The 25,946-nt window shown below is 43.3% G+C and overlaps 1 long non-coding RNA gene across 2 annotated transcripts in view; it reads left to right on the top strand.

Annotated features, from left to right (window-relative positions):
- LOC309817527 overlaps positions 1 to 25,946 on the top strand; it is an 80,902-nt gene that overhangs the window by 38,539 nt on the left and 16,417 nt on the right. Inside the window, exons 3-4 of one of the 2 annotated variants that reach the window (XR_014296138.1) lie at positions 12,885 to 12,980; positions 24,211 to 24,368. This is a non-coding gene — a long non-coding RNA (uncharacterized lncRNA). The remainder of the gene's footprint in view (positions 1 to 12,884; positions 12,981 to 24,210; positions 24,369 to 25,946) is intronic. The other variant, XR_014296137.1, reaches the window with a different exon arrangement.

The raw sequence follows: 25,946 nt of genomic DNA, 5'->3' as shown, positions 1-25,946 counted from the left end.
AGTGGCTTACCCATGGTAAAAGAGTTCAAAGTGAGTTTAGGGTTAATTTTTTCCTTTATTTTCCAAACATCCTCTCTAGTAGCCCTATTTTTAGTGTAAAATTTTAAAATGAAGTATAACAGACAAGTACAAAAACTCTAAGTGCACAGCCCAGTGAATTTTTACAAAACGAACACATCCATGTTCTTAGAAACCAGCTCAAGAAAGAGAATCTGAGACCCTCCAGGAGCCCCCTAATGTCCCTCCAGCTTACCTATCAGCAACCACTATCCAAACTTCTAGCAGAATAGGTTCCTTTTATTGATTTTTGAACTTCATATGAACGGAATCATGCCAAATGTACTCTTTTGTGTCTGGCTCCTTTCACACAGTATGCGATTCATCAAGCTGGGAACTACATTTTCCAGGCTCTCTTGCAGCTCGGTGGGGCCATGTGATTAGTTTGGGCGAATGGAATGTAAGGAGAAATGATATGTGTCCCTGCCAGGAACAGGTGGTAAGAATCTAGTGTGTCTTCTCTGCACTGTCCCCAACCCTTCTGTGAAGATCCTAGAGGGCACGTGGGGCGACTGGCAGTGTTCAAGCTTGAAGGAGCCTGAATTCCTGAGATACTGCTCAGACATGACTGGAGATATCCACATTTGACTTTATATCAGAAGAAATAAACTTCTATTGTAGTGAGCCATGAGGGCTTGGGGAATATTTGTTATAGCAGCTGCCCTACCCTGACTGATACGGTTGGGTTCCTGGATCTCTCTGTTTTTCAAAACAAAGATTCATAGGGAGAGTCCAATGTGGCAAAAGAGTACCTTTTCCTCATTTCTTTTTTCCCCACTTAAGGAAATGATTTCTTCAGCATAGGAAAAGAAAATTGAGCCCCCTAAATAAAAATAAATAAAGGAATAAAAAAGTGAATTTATGAAAGAACTGAGAAACACGTTTGTATTATGATGAAAAGTGTTCATTCACTTCTTGCTTCCTCCGCATTTAAAAATTAGAAATTCTTCTCTCCTAGATCTTTATTTTTAGCCCACTTGATGATGATGGTGTGTGCAAGGATTATTCCAGATTTCTCATGGGTAGATTTACTATTTACTCCTAAAAAATGTGCCTGGAGGATCCTTGTTCTTCTAGTGGCAGGGAAGACAACTGAGTAGGGGACTTGAGTTTTTAATCTAGAACAGACGTTAGCAAACTGTTTTGGTAAAGGGCCAGATGATAAATATTTTAGCCTTTGTGGGTCACATACAAGCTCTGTCATATATTCATCTTTGGTTTTTTATTTGTTTGTTCATTTACAAACCTTTAAAAATGTAAAGCTGTCTGAGCTCAAGGACCATAGAAAAACAGACTGCAAGCTGGATTTGGCCTCTGGGACATAGTTTGCCAACCCCTGGTCTAGAGCATTAATCACTTTGCTCTGGATCCTTCTCATCTGGAGCTGGAGATATTGCAGAAAGAGCTTGCCTTCTAATCCATAACCCGGAGCAAAATTCAACAGGACCATTTACTCAAGCATTCTTTGGATGCTGTTGGAGACTTGAAAGTGGTTCTTTTCCGGCTTCTCAGTCCAACATTCCTCAGTGAAGTTATTGGTGAAGAGACATCAATAGCCAGAGGCCCAACTGCTGTGGCTTTGAACAGTTCTTGTCTCATAGTAGGTTGGTCTGGACCACAGAACCCACAAGACATCTTTCCTAAAGCCTTCCTGCAGCAGAGCACAGCCTGGATTATATCAACAGGAAAATAGCTCATTTCAGATCATCGTATATTCTAGCCTAGTACCCCTTCCTCATGGTGATGTTTTCATTCAGTTCTAAGCCCAGGGTCAGGAGGTAGCCTCTCCATTCACTGTGACCTTTGAGTTGGCAACACTGAGTTCCCAGACCCCTCGCCAGTGCCTATGCTTCTTGCCTGGGGGGCCAATGTGAGCCCTCAGCCCTCAAGCCACTGTGGACACTTTGTGGACACTTTGCAGATGTTTTTGTTTCCCTCTTCCTGAGCACTTTAACTTCTAGCTGCTCCAAGTTGGTTCTGGGACCAGCAGCATCAGCATCCCCTGGAAACTTGACGGAATTGCAGACCTGGGGTCCTGCCTCAGAATGACTGAGTCAGAATTGGCTTTTTTTTTTTTTTTAAAGATCCTCTGGCGATTGATATGCACATTACAGTTTGAGAAGCGCAGCTCTAACGTTCTCTTTGTAGATAGGTTAGTTATAAAGTTCTCAATTCTGGTCGTATATTTGAACCACCTAAGGAGCTTTAAGACATCCAGATGCCTGGGTCCCAACCTCATAGTTTCTAATTTAATTGTTCTAGGTGCAGGTGAGTTAGAATCACCTGGCTGCATGTTAGGATCACTTGATCTGAATTAAATCAGAATCTCTGAGAATGAGTTTTTGTTTAGCAAATCTCCTTCAGCCCCAGACACAGATGTGGCCATAAACCTCCTGTGTATTGTAGTGAGGGATGACAGGAGGCTTTGTGATGCGGCTGCTTTCCAGTTATGTATTGCTGTGTTACAAAACCCCAAAGCTCAGTAGCTTAAAGCAGCAACACATATTTATTTAGCTCATGAATCCACAATTTTGACAAGGCTCAGCAAGAACAGCTCGTCTCTGGTCTACTAAACATAAACTGGGACCGCTCACCCAGGGACCGTAGGATTCACTTCCAAGGTGGCACACTCACATGGCTAGCAAGGTGGTTTTCTCTATTGGTTGGGAATTCAGCCAGGGTTTTGGACTGGAAGGCTTGGTTACACTCCATGTGGTCCTCACCACAGGCTGCTTGAGCTTCCTTGCAGCATGGTGGCAGTGTTCTTAGAGTGACCGTTCCATCAAAGAACCAGGCAGAAGCTCTCTCGTCTTTTGAGACCTAGCCTCAGATGTCATATTGCATCACTTCTGCCACAATCACAAGATTCAAGGGGAGGAAATAAGTGGGAAGAGCATAAAATCACATTATTCAGAAAAGCTTGTGAAATGGAAGATAGTGTTTCAGCCTTCTTCGAAAAATAGAACCTGCCACAAGCCACCTAGAATACGTTTGTATGATGATTAAAATCATCCATGGCAAAGCTGTTCTATCACTAGCGTGTAGCGTGATCACTAAGATAATAATCTTTCAATATCCAGAAGAAAGTGAAGCCTGGCTCCCATGTCTAGAGGCTTGCTTAAAATATAATTTGTTAATAAAAGTTTTGAGATATAGAAACAATGGATCAAGAGACAGTTGTCACTGAGAAGATAGTTTGCTACTCACAGTTCCCAGGAGGAGGTAGCATGCCATGTCGTGGGGAGCTGCACAAGAAAACGAGGTTGATCACATACAGAGAAAGAAGGCAGCTGTGACCAAGGGCCTTTACTGTGGTTTCCACTGCAAGGAGTGGGCAAGGCAGGGTAAGCAGGTGTAGGATTGGCTAATTTGAATAATTTCAGTGGGTTCTGGGACATGGAGGCTGTCCCTGGTTGTCTGGTACCTGGTCCTGGGGTGATGAGGGCAGATGGGTAGTGGCCCAGAGTGTGAGAGCCTGATGAAAGAGGGGGTGGGTATGGGCTCTAGATTGGTTAGTTTGCATTTGAAAAGCATGTTTTGCTCCTGGGTGAGTTGTTTACTAGCTCTAGGAATTGGCTAACACTTCAAGGGTCAGCAAAACCCCAGATGTCAAAGCATCAGAATACAGAAAAAAAAAGACAGGGTTAATACAATACTCCAGTAGTATCCATGTCCTTCCTGGTTGGATTTTTTTTTTTTGGGGGGGGCAGCTTATCTCATGGTAACAACACTCATTGGGTTGCCATTTCATAGCCTAAGAGCTCAACACTCTCCTTTGTCTTAGACAATCAGGGACATCTATTGGCAAAACTACATTCTGTAATATCTAGGCAGAAGACTTGGGTCTCAGCAATACAGAGGATTAAACGCTATCACAAGGCTCCAGAGGTATACCAAAAAATATACATATACCTATACAATTGTTAACACTGCTGTATGATATAGTATAGGAAAGTTAAGAGTAGATCCTAAGATTTCTCACCATAAGAATAATTTTTTCTTTTTAATTTACCTGTATGAGATGATCGATGTTAACTAAACCTATTGTGGTAATCATTTCACAATGTATATAAATCAAACCTCGTGCTGTATACCTTAAACTTATACAGTGATGTATGCCAATTATTCCTCAATAAAACTGGGGGGGGAATTATGCATAATTCCTTTATAAAGGATTAAATAGGAAGATAAGGAAATTCTCTGCTTATAGAAAAACTATTAGATACCTCCTTTAAGGGACTCCTCTGAGCCTGGCCAAGGAGGTAAGGTTTGGTAGGATTACTAAAGCCTATCTATTCTAGAATTTTCCCTCCCAGTCCACTAAAGAAGATTCCGATTCCAACCACTCACTGTCTTTCCCAGAATTGAAACTCAGTTGGGCTGTCAGCAGGAAGGCCTGCTCATGGCCTCTGCATGTGGCTTGGGCTCCCTCACAGCATGGCACCTGGGTTCAGAGAATGAATATTCCAAGAGCAAATATTCTAAGAAGCAGGAAGCAGAAGCAGCTGGTCCTCTTACAGACCAGGCCTGGAACAGGCCCTGCATCACTCTGTCACATTCTATGGGGCCAGCCCAGATTCCAGGGGAGGAGAAAAAAAATCCACCTCTCAAAAGCAAATGACAAAGAATCTGCATTCATCTTTAATCTCCCACACAAAGTGGAGCAAGTGGAAGAGAAAGCAGACTCTCTTTTAGGTCCTGAAAGTTCCAGAAACAGAGGCATTGTGGGATTGGCCCATATCAGGCAACAGCACGATGCTAATGCTATCCTTTCCCTCTGCTTGGAAAAGGAACATTTAACTGTTTCTCCTTCATTCATAATTTTACCAGGATGTGTAGAAGTGTGTGTATTTTTTCATTAATCACATTTGGAACTGTGAGCACTTTTATCCGCAAACCAAGTCTTTTGTCAAATGAGCAAAGTTTTCACTTATGTGAGTGATTAACTCCCTCCCGTGTGTCCCACCTACTCCATCTGGAACGCCTATTAGTCTCGTTTAGGTCTCTCAGATCTGACCTCCAAATCTTTCGGGTTTTTTTCCTTATGATTTCTATATTATTCTTTCTTTTTTGAGAGCATTTTTTTCACTTTGTGCTTCACCTTCCCAGCTACTAATTCAGTTGTCAGCAGTGACCGCTGTCTTCTATTTTCTATTCAGTGGGGTGGGGTTTGGGAGGGGGGGATAGGCACGACATCAAACATTTTCTTTAATCTCCAAATTAAGATATGAAAAAAACCATACTATTCAAATTCAGGGAGGCCCTTTGCCTGTAACGCATTAGTGTGTGTGTGCACGCATGTGTGTGCATGCATGTATTTAACATGTATACACAGGGATTTCCATTTACATGTGACATTTATGAAAGATTAGGTAAGTGAGCATCCCCTCCCCATTTTTGGTTTTCTTTTTTTTTTTTCTGGCTTTATTGAGACATAATTGACATGGGACACTGTAAGTTTAAGGTGTACAAGGTGATGGTTTGATACATGTATATATTGCAAAATGATCACCATTAGCTACCACACCTCCTACCTGTCACATAATTACCGTTTCTTTTTTGTGGTGAGAATACTGAAGATCTACTGGCTTAGCGATGTCCAGGTATATAGTACAGAGTTATTAGCTATAATCACCACTAGGGCATCTTCCCCTTTTGCCAGTTTTAGGACAGACCCTTCAAAACTAACTACAGCCTCTGAAAAATGCCTTTTACTATAGTTAACATGGATAATTAATGCCTTCATATAAAATATAAGCTCTTAAAAATGTATACATCTGGTAAGAACAAAACAAGTATCTTCTCACATAAGTGATACTATATGTACTCCTCAGAAAAGGGAAAATTGTAACATTTTAATAGAAATGCAAGGATACAAAGCAGGTACGATGACCAAAATTATTATATACATGTTCCTTGGAGATTAATCCTGTGTAGGTTTCCTCACACCTGAGTCTCTGCCTGTAATTATATTTGCCTGAAAAAATGATCTGTTTACTTGTGGAGTTACTGAGAATGGAAAGAGAATGTGTATGTGGGGTGAGTGACTAAAATAGTAGCAGTTTCTTACTGAGGGCCTGTTCTCAAAATGTGAACCTGGGCCAGAGGCCGCAGCAACTCCTGGGAACTTTTTAGAAACGCAACATCTTCAGCCTCCCCTCCCCCTCCCCAGACCTACCGAAATCAAAATCTCTGGAGGTGGGGTCCAGCAACTGGTGTCTTAACAAGTCTCCCAGGAGACTGCAAGGCACACACAACTTGGAGAGCCATTGCTCTAATCTTTAGTGTAATCAAATAAAGGTAGGATTGCCGCTTGCAGACCAGGAAGCTGAGCTACAATGGTTAGGCTTCTTGTACCCACTTCCTTCTCTACCCTCAATGCCCCAGAGCTCCTCCATGCTCACCAGACCTCTCCCACTTCATCCTTCCACACCGCTGGATAACCACTTAACCTGTTCTTGACATTGTTTAAAATCCACTTTTTAAAAATCACCCACTTAGACACGTTTTCTACCTCCCTAGTCTCAATGTTGGTCATCTGTTTTCATAAACGTGTGCATTTATTGTAGATAACCAAATGTATTATTCATCAGAAATAATTTTATTTCCTCTGTGGTATATCCTTTATTTCGGGGTCCCCAACTCCCAGGCCGTGGACTGGTACCGGACTGTGGCCTGTTAGGAACCGGGCCGCACAGCGGGAGGTGAACGGTGGGCGAGTGAGTGAAGCTTCATCTGCCGCCCCCATTGCTCTCCATCTGCTGCCCCCCATTGCTCCCCATACCACCTGAACCATCCAGCCGTCAGGGAAACATTGACTTCCACGAAACCGGTCCCTGGTACCAAAAAGGTTGGGGACTGCTGTTTTATTTGAAACAGTAATTTCTCTGCTTACGTTTTTTTCTACCGTTTTATTATGAAACCCTTCAAACATTAAAAAAAAAAAATTGGAAAAAGTTGTACAATGAGCTCCAGACACCCACCATCTAGATTCTACAATTTTTGACCCTTTATTTGCTTTATCACTAACCTATCTAACATTCCATCTTATCTTTTGATGCATTTATTAGTAGGTTGCAGATATCAGTACAGGTCACCCTTAAACACTTCAGTGTGAGTATTATTAGCTAGACACCAATGTTTGTTTATATTTTGAAGGTAAAATTTCTAGGCAGTGAAATGCTTATACCTCAACTGTTCAGTTTGATGACTTTGGCAATCAGTCACCTTGTAGGTATGGGTGCTCCCACCCTCCCTGATATCTGCCACGACCATCACTGTGGATTGGATATTATTTCCAAAGTTTTTTTTAAAAGAATCTCCCTCAGGGGAAAAAAATGTTAGTCAAGAATAGTATGTGAATAGAAATAGGTATATTTATAATTTTCTATAATAATAAGAGAAAAATAAGCAAAATGTAAAAAGTGTCCCTAGCTCCATGGATTCTTGTGAAAATCTCCTTCCCCGTCCCCACTCCCCTGCCTCCCTGCTTCTAGGTGCTAACTTCTCAGCCACGCCTGCCCACGCTGCCTTCTCCCTTCCCAGCTCTGCATCTCCATGCCCTGCTTTTCCCAGCTCTGCATTTCCATGCCCTGCTCTTCTTTTCTCTTTTGGCCACATTGCACAGATTGCGGGATCTCGGTTTCCCGACCAGGAATTGCACCCAGGCCACGGCCGTGAAAGCCCAGAATCCTAACCACTAGACCACCAGGGAACTCCCTACTTGAATTATTTCACCATGGCCACTTTTCTCTTTCACAAGAGCATCAAGTCCACAGCCTTCCATTTTCTCCTATCAACCTTCTCTTTGCTTCAATTGCCTTTTTATCCACTTTAGATCTCATGACCCATCATTGCAACAGTGCTCTGGGCTGTGCTGGAAATTCCCCAGCCCCTCCGTCTTTTTCCATCTGGAAATTCCAGTGCATTTATGATCAGGACCAGTCCTGAACAAAAGGCCGTCCAAGATGTGGCCCCATCCCCTCTCCCCGGGTGCACCAACCAGCGATGTTTCTTTCAACTCCTTGAATAGCTGTGCCCATCCCTCCCCAGGGAAGGCTGTTCCTTCTGCTTGGGACTTCCCCCCCGCATGTTCCTTGTAAACCCCTCTTCCTGCAGATCTCAGCTCGATTTCCAGTTTTACAGGCAAGCACCCTCTGACCTCCCTGAGCAGGTCAAACCCCTCTGTTCTAGGCCCTCTTAACGCCACATAGCTCCCTTCCAGCTGGAGTTTTGGCTGAATTTTCCATCCGTGAGCTCTGGGAGGGCAGAAGCACAGCTCCTTGTCTCACTGCTGTGTCACCGTGCGCTCCGCCTTCGGGCTCTGGGCTACCTCTGGCTACACTTGGCTAACTCAACCAGACCACCCACCTGCTGCTGGTGGGACATGGCAGCTGACAGGCTTTGGTCAGACTGGCTCAGAAATTGGGTGTGCTGCACCTAAACATGCAGGACAGCAGCTTCCAACGGACTGATGGGGCCAACAGAAGAAGGTAAGGCCGGGCCTCAGGCATTATCTCTGGTAGAGGGGAGATGCTCCGATTTAGGAGAGCATGGATGCTCAGAGCTTGGCTGAGGTCTGGATCCCAGCTGTGGCTGGCAGTACATCTCCAGTGGGCTCTGTCCAAAACATCTGAGTTGTTAGAGTGGTCCGGAATAGGGCTGGAAAGCCAAGGCCCATCATTAATAGCAGCTGACAGTGGCCAGGATGCTGGAGGTGACCCTGAAGCAGTAATCGTTTATAACATCATCAGCCGTTGGCATCTTGGCGTGCAAATGTGTATTAGATCATCACTGAGATTAGAGGGGATGGGACAGGTGGAGGAAGGCTGAAGGTGTGTAGGTGAAGGGGAAGGGACGATGATTCAGGACAGAAAAGCCTTTGAAAGCAAAACTATAAGAAAGTGCATCATAGGTAAGAGCACGTGGACTAGCTCTTGGCAGCTGGGGAAAGAGGATGTGATGTGTCCCTCCATTCACTCACCAGGCAGAGAGAGGCATGTGAGAGAAGGTTGAGAACAATTTGGCTTGCTTTAACCTTGCGTCTTATTCATTTTCCGGCCTCATTTTCTTCTGGCTCAGCTGGCCCAGAAAGAATTGTGTTTATCTTACATTGAGAGGCTGGATCCCTTGTAGTTTCTACTTGCTTTGCGCAGCAGGAGAACCAAAAAAGAATGAATTCTGAACACTCTGAGAAAACAGATTTGTGGAAATACACTGGAGATGGTGTTCAAGAAGAGTTTATTCAAGTGAAACCGGAGCCTTTATAACCCTGCCAAGGCCAGTGGATCCCATGGCGCTTCCCCACAGATGGGCATCCGCTCTCCCAGCCAAGAGGGGCCCATCCTCCCCTTCCAGTCTCCTCAGAAAGCCCCTGGCTCAATCAAGTCTTGCTACTCAAAAGCTCATTATTCAGCACCCTGGCTCCGGCCTCCACTCCACCACTCTCTGACCATTTCACTGCTTGCTAACATTGCTGCCAGAAGGTAGGCAGCAGGGGAAATTGAAGGAGCTGAACCACGAACCCACCATTGTCGCCACTGCTGAACAGACCTGGTGAATGATTGGGGTGAAAGGGACATGGAAACTCATGCCCCACATGCAGGTTCAGGATATTCTGAGAATTTGGGGGTCTCTTCTTATTACTGTCATATGAAAACTTGACAGTTGACTATACATAGGTCAGAAGTAAGACAAGACTCAGACCAGACAGGCAAAAAGAAAATTTACTGTACACAATTGCTTTGAGAATTTGACTTTGGAGACTAAAGAAGAGGGGAGGGTAGAGGAGTTTCAGGTCTGAGTCCTGGGAAGACCACCCTCTTCTAGAAAAAACTGCCCAGAGTCCCGTGATGCTAAAATGGCCAAATGATTTCTATCATGTGACCCTGACTCACCAGCACCCCAGCTGATGCATGGAGGAGAAGCCACCTCCTTCAAGGTCCGTCTGTTCATGGGTTTGTCGTCAACCTACAAAAAGCTCATCTTAGGGATTCTTGGGAATTTGAATTAATCACCCTGGAGAAACACATATTTTAGATCGTAGAACTAAGGCCAAAGAAGCCTTACTGGGCCATGTTCCAGCAGAGATTAGAAGGGAGTAGACAATCTGAAGAAAATGATGAGGTGGAAAGTAGACCCATCAGGGTGTAACTGAGCTGCATTCATGGCAGCATGAAGATCTAGGAATCCCTGAGCTGGTGTCTCTGGAATTGTCTTATGAATCTGCATTTTTGTTTGTGCATATTTTCAAACAACGGTTATCTCTCAAACAACAGGACATTTAAATGTCATCCCTAGGATGACCTGTTCGGAATGATATAGTGGGGCTGTCTGCTCCCAGGGGAGCTAGAAGGAGCTGACCACTGCCCCTCCACACTCTGAAAGCCAAGGACTATTCAACTACCTACATTGTCCCTCCTTCACATGTTCTGTAGAAAACAATGACAGAGTGGGGTGGAGTTTGCCACTTGGCAAAGTTAGGACACAGGTGAATTTTGTCTTCTCCCTTCCATAATTTTCTTTTTTTTACATTACATTTAATATTTTATTGAAGAATAATATACGTACAGAGTAAATCCTAAGTATACAACTCCACAAATTTTCACAAACTGAACTTACCAGCTTATCAAAGTAACCAAACCCAGGTCAAGAAATAGAACACCACTCCCCCCCATCGGCTGCCCCCCGATGCCCACTTTCGGTCACTATCCTGTCCCCAGGCAAAGTCACCACTCTTCTGACATTTAGCAGTGTAATTAGTTTCACTGGAGCTTTTGTACTTTATAGCAATGAAATCATAAAGTAAGTACTTGTCGATGCCTGGACTCTTTCACTCAACGTTATGCTTTTGAGAGTCACCCATGTTGTTGCCTGTAATCGTAGATCTCTTTTGATAATACTACTATTTTTAGAGGTATTATTTTGATAATACTACTAGTATTTGATAATACTATCAGCTAGTAGTATTCTACTGTGTGAATATACCACAATTATCCATTCCACTGTTGATGAAACTTTGGGTTGTTTCAGTCTGGGGCTGTCACAGATAATATTGCCTTGATCATTTCTGTATTTAACTTTTGCTGAACACGTGTAAATTCTCTGTTGGGCATATACAATATAGTGGAATCTCTGGATAATAGAGTGTTCAAATGCTTAGTTTTCCTGGATACCACCAAAGAGTCTTCCAACGTGGTTGACCATTAGCTTTCTCTTTAATGCTCCCTTATTCCTACTTCACTCTTACATATTTGTCTAATCCTCACCCCCTTCCACCACCACATCCCACACCCCTGAGCTCCAAGCTTGCCAAATGCCTCTGACTGCCCAGGGTTTGGCTACATAGATATACACACCCCCTGACCTTGCACAATATCAAATATTCTGCACATTTTCCTTTGAAAAATATTTTCTGAAAACCTACCTCTATTTCTCCATTTCCCAAGATGATTGGCTAATTGCCTCTATGATCAAGTCTGTCTTCAAACAAGCGCACTTAAAGACTCAATGGCACGTTATCTCTGTTCCTGCTGTGACTCCATGCCTAGAGTTCTGATCATTCTCTTTTGTGTCTGACCCAATCCAGTGTTGACTGAGGTCCATCAAATCTAGTGTGTCCAGTGTCCCAGGGCCCCTGCCACTGCCCTATAAGAGCTAAGTTGCATTGTCCCATCCAAACTGATTGCATCAACATGTAATGCTTCAGTGTCCCATCTGTTGTTCCTCCTTCCCCAGCACCCATCCTCTGAAGGTTCAGTGCCCACCAAGCAGTGTCAGTAGGGCTGAGTGGCTTCTTTGGGTGAGGCAGTGTCTTGAGATCTAGACAATGACAACTTTGACTAGTGGGCCTTCTGGTTCTCATCAAGGGCTCTGGCAATGCTGTACATGTCCTTGACATAGTTGGCTGCTTACACAAAAAGGAGAGCTCACCATCACCAGGGGAAATGTTTTGGGAAGGCAGATCTTTTATCATCCCTCAACTCCCATCTCTAAGCTGCTTCATCTGTGCTTCAACAACATTTAGCAAGACTCTGAGTTCCCATGTTTTATTAATTCACTAAAGATCTAACAAGGCTGGGGCTAGTTCCAGGGTATTTTTGAGACATGATTGCAGTGCTGCTTTTGTTTTTGGGTTTTCTTTTTTTTGCTGTTAAGAGTGAATAACCTAAGAGTGCCTAGTTTAGTTTATAGTAGTAGACACTAAACAGAAGTATGATTTTTATTAATAGTTATATTACTGATACTTTCCATCCGTTATGCTTCCATGTACAATTCAATTCAACAAATATTTATTGACCATGTATTATGTGTGAAGTGTTGCCAATAAGTTGCAGTTCCAGCCCTCAAGGGAGTTACATAATTTAGTCTCTCAGAAAATGATTACCCTTGAGGAATAGGAACCATCAACGATTTTACTAATAGTTAGTGTTCTAGGTTCAGCTTGCCCAGAAATTAACCCTGAGACAAAGATGTGAGGGCAAGCTGCCTGGGAGGTATTGTAGATGTTGTTGGTATCTGCCTATACCTTTTTACCTTGCATTCATCTGGGTAAACAGCCAACAGCTGAATAGTCGGGGGGTGGGGATGGGGAGGTGGCAAAAGTCAGTCCCTTGTAACTCAAGGTACGATAACCCTGTGGTGTCAGTCATGCTCTCCGGAGCACCCCATGGAATCTGGCTGAAGACAGACTCCTCCTAAAACCACACCCTTGCTCAGCCCCTTCCCCTCCCCTATCCTGCTTCACTATATACTTTCAGGTTTCTCCTAGGAGCACTCCCTCAATAAAACACTTGTGTAACAACCCCTTTCTCACACTCTCCTTCTAGGGAAACTGAAGGTGGGAGGGAGTCCCAGGAAGCATCGGTAGGAGAAAGGTGAAATGCTACAGGGAAGGAGGCCAAAACCTTCTGCAGTATCAACAGGTAACCATGTGGGCAACTGGGGTTCAATTTCTCTGGGTGGAGTTGCCAAATTTTGTAAATAAAAATACTTCATTAAATTTGAATGTCTGACAAACAACAAATAATTTTTTTTGGTTCAAGAATGTGGCATGCAATATTTAGGATAGACTTAACTGAAAAATTATTCGTTGCTTAACTGAAATTCAGTTTTAACTGGACATCCTGTATTTTGTCCAGTGACCCTTGTCTGCAGGCCCCCAGATGAGAAAACAATCTGGAGCACACCTTGTCCTGTTCAAGGGATGAGGGAGCTGGGGCATTTATCCTCCAGCTCCCATCCGTCACTGACAAAGTGATACTCTTGATGGCATTAACTCTTTGGCATTTCTGGCTTGGTCCAGACACAGGCTGAGAGAAAGCCATCAAGTAGAGAGTAGCAATCTTGCAGAAGAATGCTCTCAACAAGTATTGGGATGGTGAGTGCAGTAGGAGATGGGCAGGAGACCAACAGTGTCTGCTGCACACAGCAGCTGAAATTAGAGGTTTTCTGAACTCCTGAGAGCAAAATTGAAAGAAAAGGCAGTTTGTCTTTCCCCATTTCTCTGGATGAGTTCAGATTATAACCATAGGATGTGAAGGAGAGAATTAGGTTGAAAGGAATTAACCATTACATTGAATTATGGCGGACTGAAGCAGGTGTATTTGTGCATGTATGTGACAGGGAGAGAGGAAAGGCAGTGTTCACCAGTCCAGAAATGGCATAAGAAAATGAAGATTTCCTGACCTGTCATTTTCACCAAAAGTAATGGTGCAATTATAGGAAGTGTCTGGGTAGTGCTAAAATTCTGTTTGAAACTGGGGAACAAGTTCTCTTTCCATCTTATTTAGAATAATAAAGCTAAATGATTGTGTGTCCATCAAGGCCAATTAGATTTTCACAATTCTCTTTACACCAGTAAGTGTCAATTCTATGGGTATGTATTTTTATCAACAGTTCATTGAATTTCCTTATGCCATCTACTCCAACACATGGGGAATATATATTTTATCTTGTTTTTACCATTCTTTGGGAATTGTTTAATCTCTAATCAAAGCCAGAGAAAATGAACTAGACATAATATCAGTGTTATTTCTTCATTTGTTGGGTAATTTTGTGTACTCTTCTGGTCTGAAGGGCCATGGCCTCACTCAGGAACAGTATGACTCGTTTAGACAGTGGTAAAAAAGCATTCCTTCCTTTCTGGGTTCTCCTGGCTCAAATTCCAGTTTTAAATTATTGGGAATAAATGTAATTTGGTCTTGTGATATGTGATATATTCAATTGCTCTAAGGAAAAGGCATAAAATATTAATGAAGTGAAATGTCTTTTAGTGGTCTTTTAGGATAGAAGTTGAGTTCCATTGTCTCTAAATAACCCTAAGGACTTTTAGATTCTTTTTTTTCTTTCTTTCTTGTCCTTAAAAGGACAAGGTGAGTATTCTATGTGATTAATTTTTAAAGGTAGGGTAATGGACCATAGCCCAACAATGGAGCATAGCCTATTCAAACTGGCCTGTGAGCCAGCTAGATTGCGGCCCCACTTGTTGTACCATTTCAGTCTTGAGAGGCAATGTGAACAGATAGTAACCAGGGCCATCGTGTACAGTTGTACAGGTTGTCTACAGAGACGCCCAATCAAGTAGTTGAATTGAAATCCAGCGATACTCCACTCACCAAGCCATGTGCTCCAGGGCAGGGCTATTTCTGTCTCAGAGGAAGGGACACTTTTTCTTAATAAACACAGAGGTGGATGGATGGACTAATGAAAATCTTAGCCATAGCCTTCCAAAGCATGAATTCTTCTGATTTTGAAAACAAGTTATTTAGGCTTTCCTGGTGGGTTTTTCACTATTACCAATTCCACTACTGTGCTTCACCAAGATATGGCAGTTTATATATAATACCTAGGATCTCTGCATTGTTGTAGGGTCCTTCCCCTCAATGCCTCCAGAAAAATGCAAAGCAGCCCAGTTGTCCCACAGTGCAGGGAAAATGGCTGCCTGATCGCTGAGGTAGGTAGGTCTTAATTCTCACAGACAAATTGGAGTGAGGAATTTTCCAGGCCATGTAAGAACTGTCCATCACCACAGATTTCTTGACCCTTAGAGTTAGCAAAGCAGCCTTTGCAGCACAGCCCTTTGGGGGATCATTCTGTGGAGACAGGCTAGGATTGACTGGGGGAAACAATTCTAATCACCTTTTTGGCGAGTAACGTAAATACAGGGTGTCCAGAAGGCTAGTACCAATTTAAGCTTTAATTACATGGGAAGTGTAAATGCTATAAGCCTACAACAAATAGCATCTGAAAGATTAATTATTAAAATTTTACAATAGTCATATGTTCCTATTAAATTCAACTTCCCCACCATCCTGTGCTATGTATCGCTCTAGTCAACTTTCGAACATTGTAAACTTTCATCAGTGGCTGTTCTGTCATCATCCGGTAACTGAGGCTTCATTTCATACATGATAGTTTTGACGTGACTCCCACAAGAAACAGCCTAATGGGACTACATCAGGTGATGACACAGCCACCAGCCTGAAAATCCGTCACCCAGAAAACGTGGCATAAAAATATTAAATTTAAAATGTATTGTTTAAAATTTGTGAAAGTAAATGTGTCAAGTAAATGTAAACAATCAAACTTCCAAAGGATGATTTTTGTAGGTTGTAACATTGATACTTCTGAGGTTGTTAAAGCTTACAACTGCATGAAGACTTTTGGGCCACCCTGTGAGGTCCTTCAGGAATGACATAGAACTCTCACATATGATCTTATTTAATCTGCACAGCACATCATGAGGGCAGCTTACTGTCCCCACTTTACAATCCAGTAAACTGAGTCTTTAGATCCGTGATGTCAACATGGTAGCCACCCGCCCTATGTGGCTACTGAACACTGGGGATGTAGTGAGTTGCAATTGAGATCTGCTATAAATCCAAAACACACCCAAGATTTTGAAGACTTGGTAAGAAAAATAATGTAAAGTAAGTATCTTATTAATAATTTTTAAAAATATTGACCGCATATTGAAATAAAAAGAGTTTGGAATTGGGTTAGATAAAAAATTTTTTTAATTACTTCCATCAGTTTCTTTATACTTTTCAATGTAAATACTAGAAAATTAAAAATTACATCTGTGGTTCACATTATTTCTCTTGGACATTGCTGCTCTAGACCAATGCATCAACACTGACCACCAATGAATATAAATCTACTCTATGTCCTGCTCCACAGTAAGGAATTAACTGGTTTGATGTGTTGTCCTTTTGGGGAGATTTGAAATTTCTAGGAGGCTTTTAGAGACTACAAAGTTTAACCAAAGGAATGTGTTTCTGATGATGGAAATTGGGGGCCATTTTGGGTGTGCAGTAACTTATTCCACTGAAAGACAAAGTCAGCCCAGAATCAGGGTTGAGAGGCCATCAGAAAGATCACCTTGCATCTAAGCTCTTAGGACCAGTGGCCACTGGAATCTTCCATTCCTCTGTTGGCCTGGAAAGTGACACCAGTGCATCTGCAAAGCCAACAACGGTGATTAGCAATGTCAGATGAGAAACTGTTGCCAGCCTCCTTTGCTAAGGCAGGAGAGTATAGCAGGGTTAGTTCGTAAGCTCATTTCTTCAGCTCAATCATGCTTCCTTAACTGTATTTTAGAACAGCTATCAAATACCAAGAGATCCCACATAGGATCCTACCTGAGTGAAAAGATTTTGTTTCATCTAAGAACAGCATTTAAATATGCCCTGTGCTTATATCCAGAAAAGATGAAAACTCTGATTAGAAAAGATACATCCACCCCATGTTCATAGCAGCACTATTTACAATAGCCAAGACATGGAAGCAACTTAAGTGTCCAGTGACAGATGAATCGATAAAGAAGATGTGGGGTGTATATATAAATATATATATATATATATATATATATATATATATATATATATATACACAGTGGAATATTACTCAGCCATAAAAAAGAATGAAATAATGCCAATTGCAGCAACATGGATGGACCTGGAGATTTCTGACTAAGTGAAGTAAGTCAGACAGAAAAAGACAAATATCCTATGATGTCACTTATATGTGGAATCTAAAAAAATGATACAAATGAACTTATTTACAAAACAGAAACAGACTCACAGACATAGAAACAAACTTATTGTTACCAAAGGGGAAGGGGGGCAGTAAATTAGGAGTTTGGGATTAACAGATGTACACTACTATATATAAAATAGATGAACAAAAAGGACCTACTGTATAGTGCAGGGAACTATATTCAGTATCTTGTAATGACTTATAATGGAAAATAATCTGAAAAAGAATATATATTACTGAATCACTTTGCTGTATACCTGAAACTAACACAGCATTGTGAAACAACTATACTTCAATAAGTAAATAAGTAATAAATAAGTAAATCTGCCCTGTACCTTGCACTTCTTCCTCAGCAACTACCTGAAGGATCTGGACAACCAAGGAGACACATACCCGAGCCTTGAGCCTCCACTTCATCATCAGTAAAGTGGAAAATAACATCATCCACCTCACAGGATTATTGTGTGATTTAAATAAGACGATAGTTATGAAAGCAGCTGCCTTTAGGTATATCAGTTAGCCTTTGCTGCATAACAAATGACTCCAAAGCTTAGTAACTTAAGTAAAAATTTTTTTTCTCAAAATTCCATGGTTAGCCTCATGGTTTTCCTGCCCTGAGCTGGTCTCGTTTGGGCAGCTGCATTCAGCTTCAGGGTTCGCAGGGTCTCTCTCTCCATGTGGCCCCTCCTTCTCCAGTGGGTTAGACTAGGTTTCCTCATATGGTGGGGGCAGCTTTCCCAGAGGGAAAGCCCCAGTGCACAAGCACTTATCAAGCCTCTCCTTCAGTCACATTTGCTGATGTCCCATTGGTGAAGGCAAGTCACACAGCCAACTCTAGACTCTCACGAGTGAGGAGTGTGGAGGAGGCATGTGTCATTGGGGGCCACTGATTACACAATTAAACAATTCCAGGCTACCATTTATTGAGTCCTTACTATGTGCCAGACACTGTGCTAAGCATTTCACATATCTGATGTCATTTAACTTATTGACAAACTGGGGAGTTGGGTGCCTTTGGCTACATTTTACAGATATGAAACTGAGGAGAAGTGAGATTGAGCAACAAGCCCTGGAATCCACAAATAGGAAATCACGGAGCCATACATTGTCCTGGATCCCTTTAAAGTTTGTGTTCTGAAACCACTAATTATACCTCTCACTAAATATTGGGGCAAGGAAGCGAAAAGGAAAGGAAAGGGAAAGATTCTACTCTCTGCGGTGCCTTGAATTACTCTCAAGAACAACCTCTGGCCAATATTTTAGAGGTCTAAAGAAACAAAACAAAGAGCTAAAGGAACTAGGCAGCTCAGCTTGGAGCAATTCCTTGCTGTCAAGGGTAGGCCCCTTAACACGAGAAGCCAAAGGACAGCAGGCAGACAAGCCTGGAGTGACCACTATTACACACATCACTCCAGCCCTGAAGTTGTTGGAAGCTGACTAAAAACTAAGAAACCCATTGAGGACTTCCCTGGTGGCGCAGTGGTTAAGAATCTGCTTGCCAATGAAGGGGACATGGGTTCGAGCCCTGGTCCGGGAAGATCCCACATGCCATGGAGCAGCTAAGCCCGTGAGCCACAACTACTGAGCCCGCATGCCACAACTACTGAAGCCCACGTGCCTAGAGCCCATGCTCCACAACAAGAGAAGCCACCACAATGGGAAGCCCATGCACTGTAATGAAGAGTAGCCCCCGCTCGCCGCAACTAGAGAAAGCACGCAGCAAAGAAGACCCAACACAGCCATAAATAAATAAATAAATAAATAAATAAATAAATTTTATAAAAAGAAAAAAGAAACCCATTGATATTTTAGTACTATTTGATTTCCCCTTTTGTCCAATTCCACATTTATTTTTAAACCCTGCACACGAGGAAGCAAAAATATTAGACAAATTACATATTCCAACCAGCAGATAAAGTCAACGAAAGCCATCACAGACAAGCTCCAGCAGAATGGGACTGCCGTTATCTTTCTTAGAAAATGGGATCTGGCTTGGAAAGTGAGCGTCTCCATAGAGAAGTAAAAACCCTCTCCTTAGATAAAAATCTCATTAATAATTCTTTTCTCAAACAAGGGGAGAAGAAGAAAAGATTTGTTGAGATGGAGACCGCAGAAGCAGATAGCAGCAGTCCCCCAGTGCAGCCTGGAGGAGCTGGAGGAAGGCGCTAAAGGTTACATGAATGAGGATCATTAATATTCACGGCAGCATCTGGTGCTATGTTGCCAAGAGACAGTAATGAGAACAGAGCATCTTCTAGGTCTAATGGCACTGTGGCCGCCGCATCAATCCCGATGTCCCCAGAAATGAGATCTCTATCATTTGCAAACAGGGAAGCGTTGGTGGCTTTGCTGTCATTCCGGAAGGTCACTAAAAGATATGCAGATGAACTACCCCTATTTCTTGGGCTGACACCCACCAGGCTCCCCCCACAGCTTCTCCTTTTCAGAGACACTGTCTGACATGGCAACTCTACAGACACAGAGGGAGCTGGGAATCTGCCCTTGATCCTCAGCACACTTTGTGAAATTCTGACTTCTTGGTTTTCCCTCCAAATATCTGCTATACACACTTTTTTGTAGGCATTTAGCCTTATCAACCTTGCGTTCTCAAAACTTGTGTGAAGGTCTTAGCTTCCCCAACTGTTAAGTTCCTGAACTTCAGCAACCAAAACACATAGTCATAACCCCTTAGCCCTGTGGCTCATTTAGTTTCTCCCAGGAGCAGACCCTGGGACAGAGATTTGACTTAAAATATTTGTTTCTTTCCATGGTTAATGGGATTCTAATTTTTATATGTGCATGAGAGCCTTCACAAGAGAATGAAGACCTGAGGAAGTGAACAGAACAGGCAGCTTTTAAATCTTTTAGACAAAGAAACAATAAATTTGTGAAGAATTGATAAGATACAGGGGTTTGGGCTGGGGTTAGTAAATGGTGAAGAAGTAACTAGGTAAGTTTAACAACATCTGTTTGCAGATTCCGCTGTTGCCATCTCTGGGCTGATAAGAGTCTATCTCCAGTAAAAGGAGAATTGATTTCCTGCTTTTAGGCAGAAAAGAGGAGATTTTTCTGCATTTACTGTTTCTTAATTGTGAAAATAATTTTTATACCAAAGAGACATATTTGGGGGTGACATATTTTGATTTCCTTCAAACTTGGTCCAGCAATGGGAACAGGATCCAAAGTGAGCCATTCACTTAATTCTGGGACTCCTCTTGGACCACTTGGAAAAGAGAAACCATCTTCCCTATGGTATTGCTAGCTGTAGAAAGGATGTAAGCTTGGGACTTCCTGGTGGCGCAGTGGTTAAGAATCTGCCTGCCAATGCAAGGGACACGGGTTTGAGCCCTGGTCTGGGAAGATCCCACATGCCGCGGAGGTACTAAGCCCGTGCACCACAACTACTGAGCCTGTGTGCCACAACTACTGAAGCCCATGTGCCTAGAGCCCGTGCTCCGCAACAAGAGAAGCCACCACAATGAGAATCCTGTGCACTGCAACGAAGAGTAGCCCTTGCCCGCTGCAACTAGAGAAAGCCTGCTCACAGCAACGAAGATCCAATGCAGCCAAAAAATTAATTAATTAATTTAAAAAAAAAAGAAAAAGAAAGGATGTAAGCTTGAAGATGAGGTGGCCGACCTGAGAATTATGTCATAGAGGAGGGGAGGAAATGGGCCATGAGGAAAGGGAGAGATGAGCCATGATGATGTTATTTGAGTTCCTGAATCCAACCATGCCTGCCATCTGACTTTTCTGTTACTCGAGTCAACAAATTCTTTTCCATAGAAGCCTCTTGGAGTAGGAGGGCTCTCATTTATAAATTCAAGAATTCTAATTCAGGGCTTCCCTGGTGGCACAGTGGTTAAGAATCCACCTGCCAATGCAGGGGGCACAGGTTCGAGCCCTGGTCCGGGCGAAGCAACTAAGCCCGTGCACCACAACTACTGAGCCTGCGCTCTAGAGCCTGCGAGCCACAACTACTGAAGCCCATGAGCCACAACTACTGAGCCCGTGAGCCACAACTACTGAAGCCCACACTCCTAGAGCACCGCAAGGAAAAGCCTGCGCACCATAATGAAGAGTAGCCCCCGCTCGCCGCAACTAGAGAAAGCCCCAGCTCAGCAACAAAGACCCAACATAGCCAAAAATAAATGAATAAAATAAATAAATTAAAAAAAAAGAATTCTAATGCAGTCAACCAGTTCTGTCAGCTTTAAGCTCAGATTTTGTCCCCGTCACATTGTTATTCATCCTTTCTGCCTCTCCCACCAAATCCCAGCCCTTGTCTCCACAATTCCTTCCTTCCACCTTCCTACCTGATAATGGTGCTCAGTCTAGACCAGCGGTTCTCAAATGTCCCTGTGTAGCAGGACCTAGAGAGCTTTTCAAAACAGATTTCTGGGATCTGCCCCCAGAGTTTCTGATCTAGTAGTTCTGAGGTAGAGGCCAAGAATTTGTAATTCTAAAAATTTCCCAGGTGATGAGAACCATTGTTCTAGAAATGCTGGTTTTCTTGATATGTCTCAACATATAAAGGACTCTCCCAGTCCAGGGCCTTCTTATGGATGTTCTTTCTGCCAGGAAGATGCTTTCCCTGGATATTTCATGCAATTGAGTGCTGATAAATACTTAATGACTGACTATCTGAAAAAAAAAAAGTCCTGATTCATAGCATTTGCTGATTTCTGGTATGCAAATCCTCCCACTGTGGCTGATTTTAAGCTACCAATGTGAGGTCACTGAAGAGATGTGCCCCATCTGTTCTCAGGAGCCAGTGTGAGCTGGGTCAGTGCACCAATGTTCAGGTGACACCATCATGTCTCTGCTCAACATCACCTCCTCCAAGAGGGCTTCCCTGATAACAGGATAAAATAGCACAACCATCCCCCAGTCATTCTCTCTTCTCTTACTTTAGTTTATTTCATTTATTTCCACCCATGATGCAAAGATAATTTACCTGGAGGGGGATGAAGATGAAAGGTCAAATTAACCAAAGTCCACATGGTACTGTAGGTAGGACATTTTAGTATTTGTGGGCAAGTCAAGATGACTTACTTAGACTCCCAGTGGTGAATAAGTGTCTGAGAAGCTGCTTTAACCACTGTCTCAGAATTCTTTCTGGTTCCCTACAGTCTGTCTTGGAGACCTCTCTTTGGATGGGTGTATGTCAAGTCCCAGAAAGAGAATTTTTGGAAACCAGAGTTGAGAAATCGAGATTACTTGCATTTTCTTTACTTCCCAAACTGTTAAGAGCAGACACCACAATCACTTAAAATTTGAAAAGTCTTGAACTCTGGAAATCTTAACCCTTCCTTCCTCCACAAAGCCCTGAAAGTAAAACTCTGGTTCATTCTCCCGATCCTCCATCTGTTATCCTGACATTCAATTACCACTAAAGGGAAATTGTGGGGGGGGGGCCAAATTGATGTCCTCCAGGAGGCCAGAGCTCTGCAGAGCTTCCCTCAGCCCAGTGAAGTCATCAGTCTTTGAGTCTGCGCAGCCCACGGTGAAGACGGGGGAACTGAGGGTCTGAAGCTGGGGCAGCAGGACTACAAAGGGGATACGGCTGGGGGGGGGGTTGCGGATTAGGAAACCTCCCCACCGGGAGCTAACTCGGTTATTATTATTATTGTTTAAAGGGCTTCAAACGCTTGGCCTTTTTATTTATTTATTATTTATTTATTTATTTATTTATTTATTTATTTATTTATGGCTGTGTTGGGTCTTCGTTTCTGTGCGAGGGCTTTCTCTAGTTGTGGCAAGCGGGGGCCACTCTTCATCGCGGTGCACGGGCCTCTCACTATTGCGGCCTCTCTTGTTGCGGAGCACAGGCTCCAGACGTGCAGGCTCAGTCGTTGTGGCTCACGGGCCTAGTTGCTCCGCGGCATGTGGGATCTTCCCAGACCAGGGCTCGAACCCGTGTCTGGCAGATTTTCAACCACTGTGCCACCAGGGAAGCCCAGCTAACTCGGTTTTGATCCATGTCAGCTTGCAGAGCCCTGTCCCAAGAGTGCAGTGATGACCAAGCAACAGAGGAAGAGAGGGGAGCAAGCTGGGTTCGTGGGTTGGCAGGCTGGCTGCCCTAGCAAGACCTCCCAAGCTGTCTGCCCTTGACGTGGACAACATGCGCTTGTGGTCCAGTCCTCATCTGTGGACATCCAGGATTGACTTGTTTATTTTTCACTCTGATCACAAACCCAACCCATCAAAGGTTAGAATGTATGCCAGAATGATGCAGTTTATTAATTTGCTGTAGAGAAGATGCCTTTTCAGTATTCAGAGCATACAATACAAGTTCACCATCCAAGATGTCTCTTTCCCAGGATTAAGGTAGTTGGAAAGCTAACGCAATCATTAGAAGGCTGCCTGCAGGTTTTATGAGAAGGCAGAGTGTCAGAGCAAAGGGATATGGGAGGTCTTGTGTGATCATTTATCCTGCACATGGCAGAATCTAGCAGATTTACTCTGTGACAAAAGGACAAAACTGGGACCAGATAAGGCAGGCACCCTGTCCTTCATGTGGGTGGAAACGGCAAACATTTCAGCTCTCTCATTTTCCATTGCATTATTATCAGCCCCAAACAGCCCCTGGGCATGGACTTGCTACAGTCTCCAAGAATGTAGTTTATCTCGAATTAATTAAGTGTTAAGTGATATATTCTTGATGAGATTCTAGGTGACAGCCTTGAGCCCTTTCCGTAATTCGAGAAACATTTCAGCTTCTTCATCCAAAAACATTGTTCTGAAGGTCCAGTGACCTTTGCTGGATGTGTCCCCAAATTCTAGACTAAACTTTGTTTGGGTCATGAAGGTTCCTGGGTGCTGGGTTCCAGACCCAGGTGTTGGTCCTTTATCTAACTCCTTCTTTTCCCTCTCTTTCTTCCTTGAAGCAAGATTCCTGAATCTATTCCTGTATTTACCTTCCTCTGATGACATTGTCTCTGGCCCCAGGGAGTCGGAAGGAGGGGAATCTCCTTGACAGTGATTTAAGTAGTCCTGGCTAATAAAATGTGTGATTTAAGTAATCCTGGCTAATAAAATGTGAGGTCTAAGAGAAGTCATTTGGGAAGGATTCTTAGACAGAGGGAAATAGCCTCATTACTTTCCATTGAACAGTTAACTGCAAATAAGGCGTGGCACTGGGGAGCCATTTGGGAACCAAAAAGGAAAACCTGAAGATCTGAAAGAGGGTGGAATCTGATCCTTGATGACCTCGTGGAACCACTGAATTAGTCAACCTTGGTGCTGCTCTCTGACAACACTCCTTGTGAGAGGTAATGATCCCCTCACTGCTCAAGTCTTTTTTTTTTTTTTTTTTTGCGGTACATGGGCCTCTCACTGTTGTGGCCTCTCCCGTTGCGGAGCACAGGCTCCGGACGGGCAGGCTCAGTGGCCATGGCTCACGGGCCCAGCCACTCCGTGGCATTTAGGATCTTCCTGGACCGGGGAACGAACCCTTGTCCCCTGCATCGGCAGGCGGACTCTCAACCACTGCGCCACCAGGGAAGCCCTGCTCAAGCCATTTTGTATTGAGATTTTGTGTTTCTTGCAGCTAGAAGCTCCCTCACTGGTACATGTGGTTACTGGGTTCTACCACTACAATCAGTTGTTCTGTGTGTCTCGGTCACTGTGGACAGATCACTTAATTGCTCTAGACTCCCATTGCTTCATCTTCAAAGTTGGCAAGTTGAAGGAAAGTCTTTCTTCCTTTCCTTTTAACCTTGACATTTGGAGTTTCTGATTTCTCTTCTGTGGAATACAATGAAGAAGTCCCTAATTCATCTCTGCGTTTCATCTCCTGGACTCTCAAGGTGGATGAGCTTTCCCCTCTGATCCTTCATTCCAAGGTTTGAACCAGATGTTCTATGTGTCAGGATTACCTGCTATCTAATTCATTTCTCTTGGATCGTCTTAGAACCTGAAGGGGATCAGAAGATGCCACCCCCAAAATATGCCACTTTGGCATAAGGGTTATTGTGAGCTGAAGGCAACTGATGTGGTTAAAGTTCTCCACCCACTCCTTATCTGCCAAAAAGCAGGGCATTAATTTTTCTTTGAGGAAGCTGTCCCCCTGTACCAGGACAAAGAGACTGACTCTTATCTCTGGAGATGGGGTGGAGGAGTGGTCACATTGAGAGGAATCTGCATAAACAGACTTTACTAAAATAACACCTCTCTTCCAATACATTTCCTTATATATTTCCTAGTCATTTTCCCACAGTTTATCACCCCTAAGAGCCCAAACCCTCTTTCCTTTTCCTAGTTGCTTCTCCACAGTTTATTACCCTTTGTTTAAATGGTATATAAGCAGCCCCACCCCCGGTTTAACTTCTTCTGTGAGTTTTTACTTCTTTTCTCTGAATCTTCCATGCACGTAAAAAAGATTAACATTATTTTTTAAAAAATAAATTTATTTCTTTATTTATTTTTGGCTGCGTTGGGTCTTTGTTACTGTGCCCGGGCTTTCTCTAGTTGTGACGAGCGGGGGCTACTCTTCGTTGCATTGCATGGGCTTCTCATTGCAGTGCCTTCTCTTGTTGCAGAGCACGGGCTCTAGGCGTGAGGGCTTCAGTAGTTGTGGCATGTGGACTCAGTAGTTGTGGCATGTGGTCCCAGTAGTTGTGGCTCGTGGGCTCTAGAGTGCAGGCTCAGTAGTTTTGGCTCACGGGCTTTGTTGTTCTGTGGCATGTGGGATCTTCCTGGACCAGGGCTTGAACCCATGTCCCCTGCATTGACAGGCAGATTCTTAACCACTGTGCCACCAGGGAAGCCCCTCATTTTTAAAATTGTATGTTTTCTTTGTTAATCTGTCTTCTGTCAGTTTAATTTGCAGGCTTCCGTTACTAACCCTA

Source organism: Mesoplodon mirus (genome assembly GCF_964341445.2).
Source record: "Mesoplodon mirus genome assembly, chromosome: 15".
NCBI classification, from domain to species: Eukaryota; Metazoa; Chordata; class Mammalia; order Artiodactyla; family Ziphiidae; genus Mesoplodon; species Mesoplodon mirus.
Note: the sequence above shows the minus strand (reverse complement) of the source record. Positions and strands in the feature narration are given on the sequence as shown.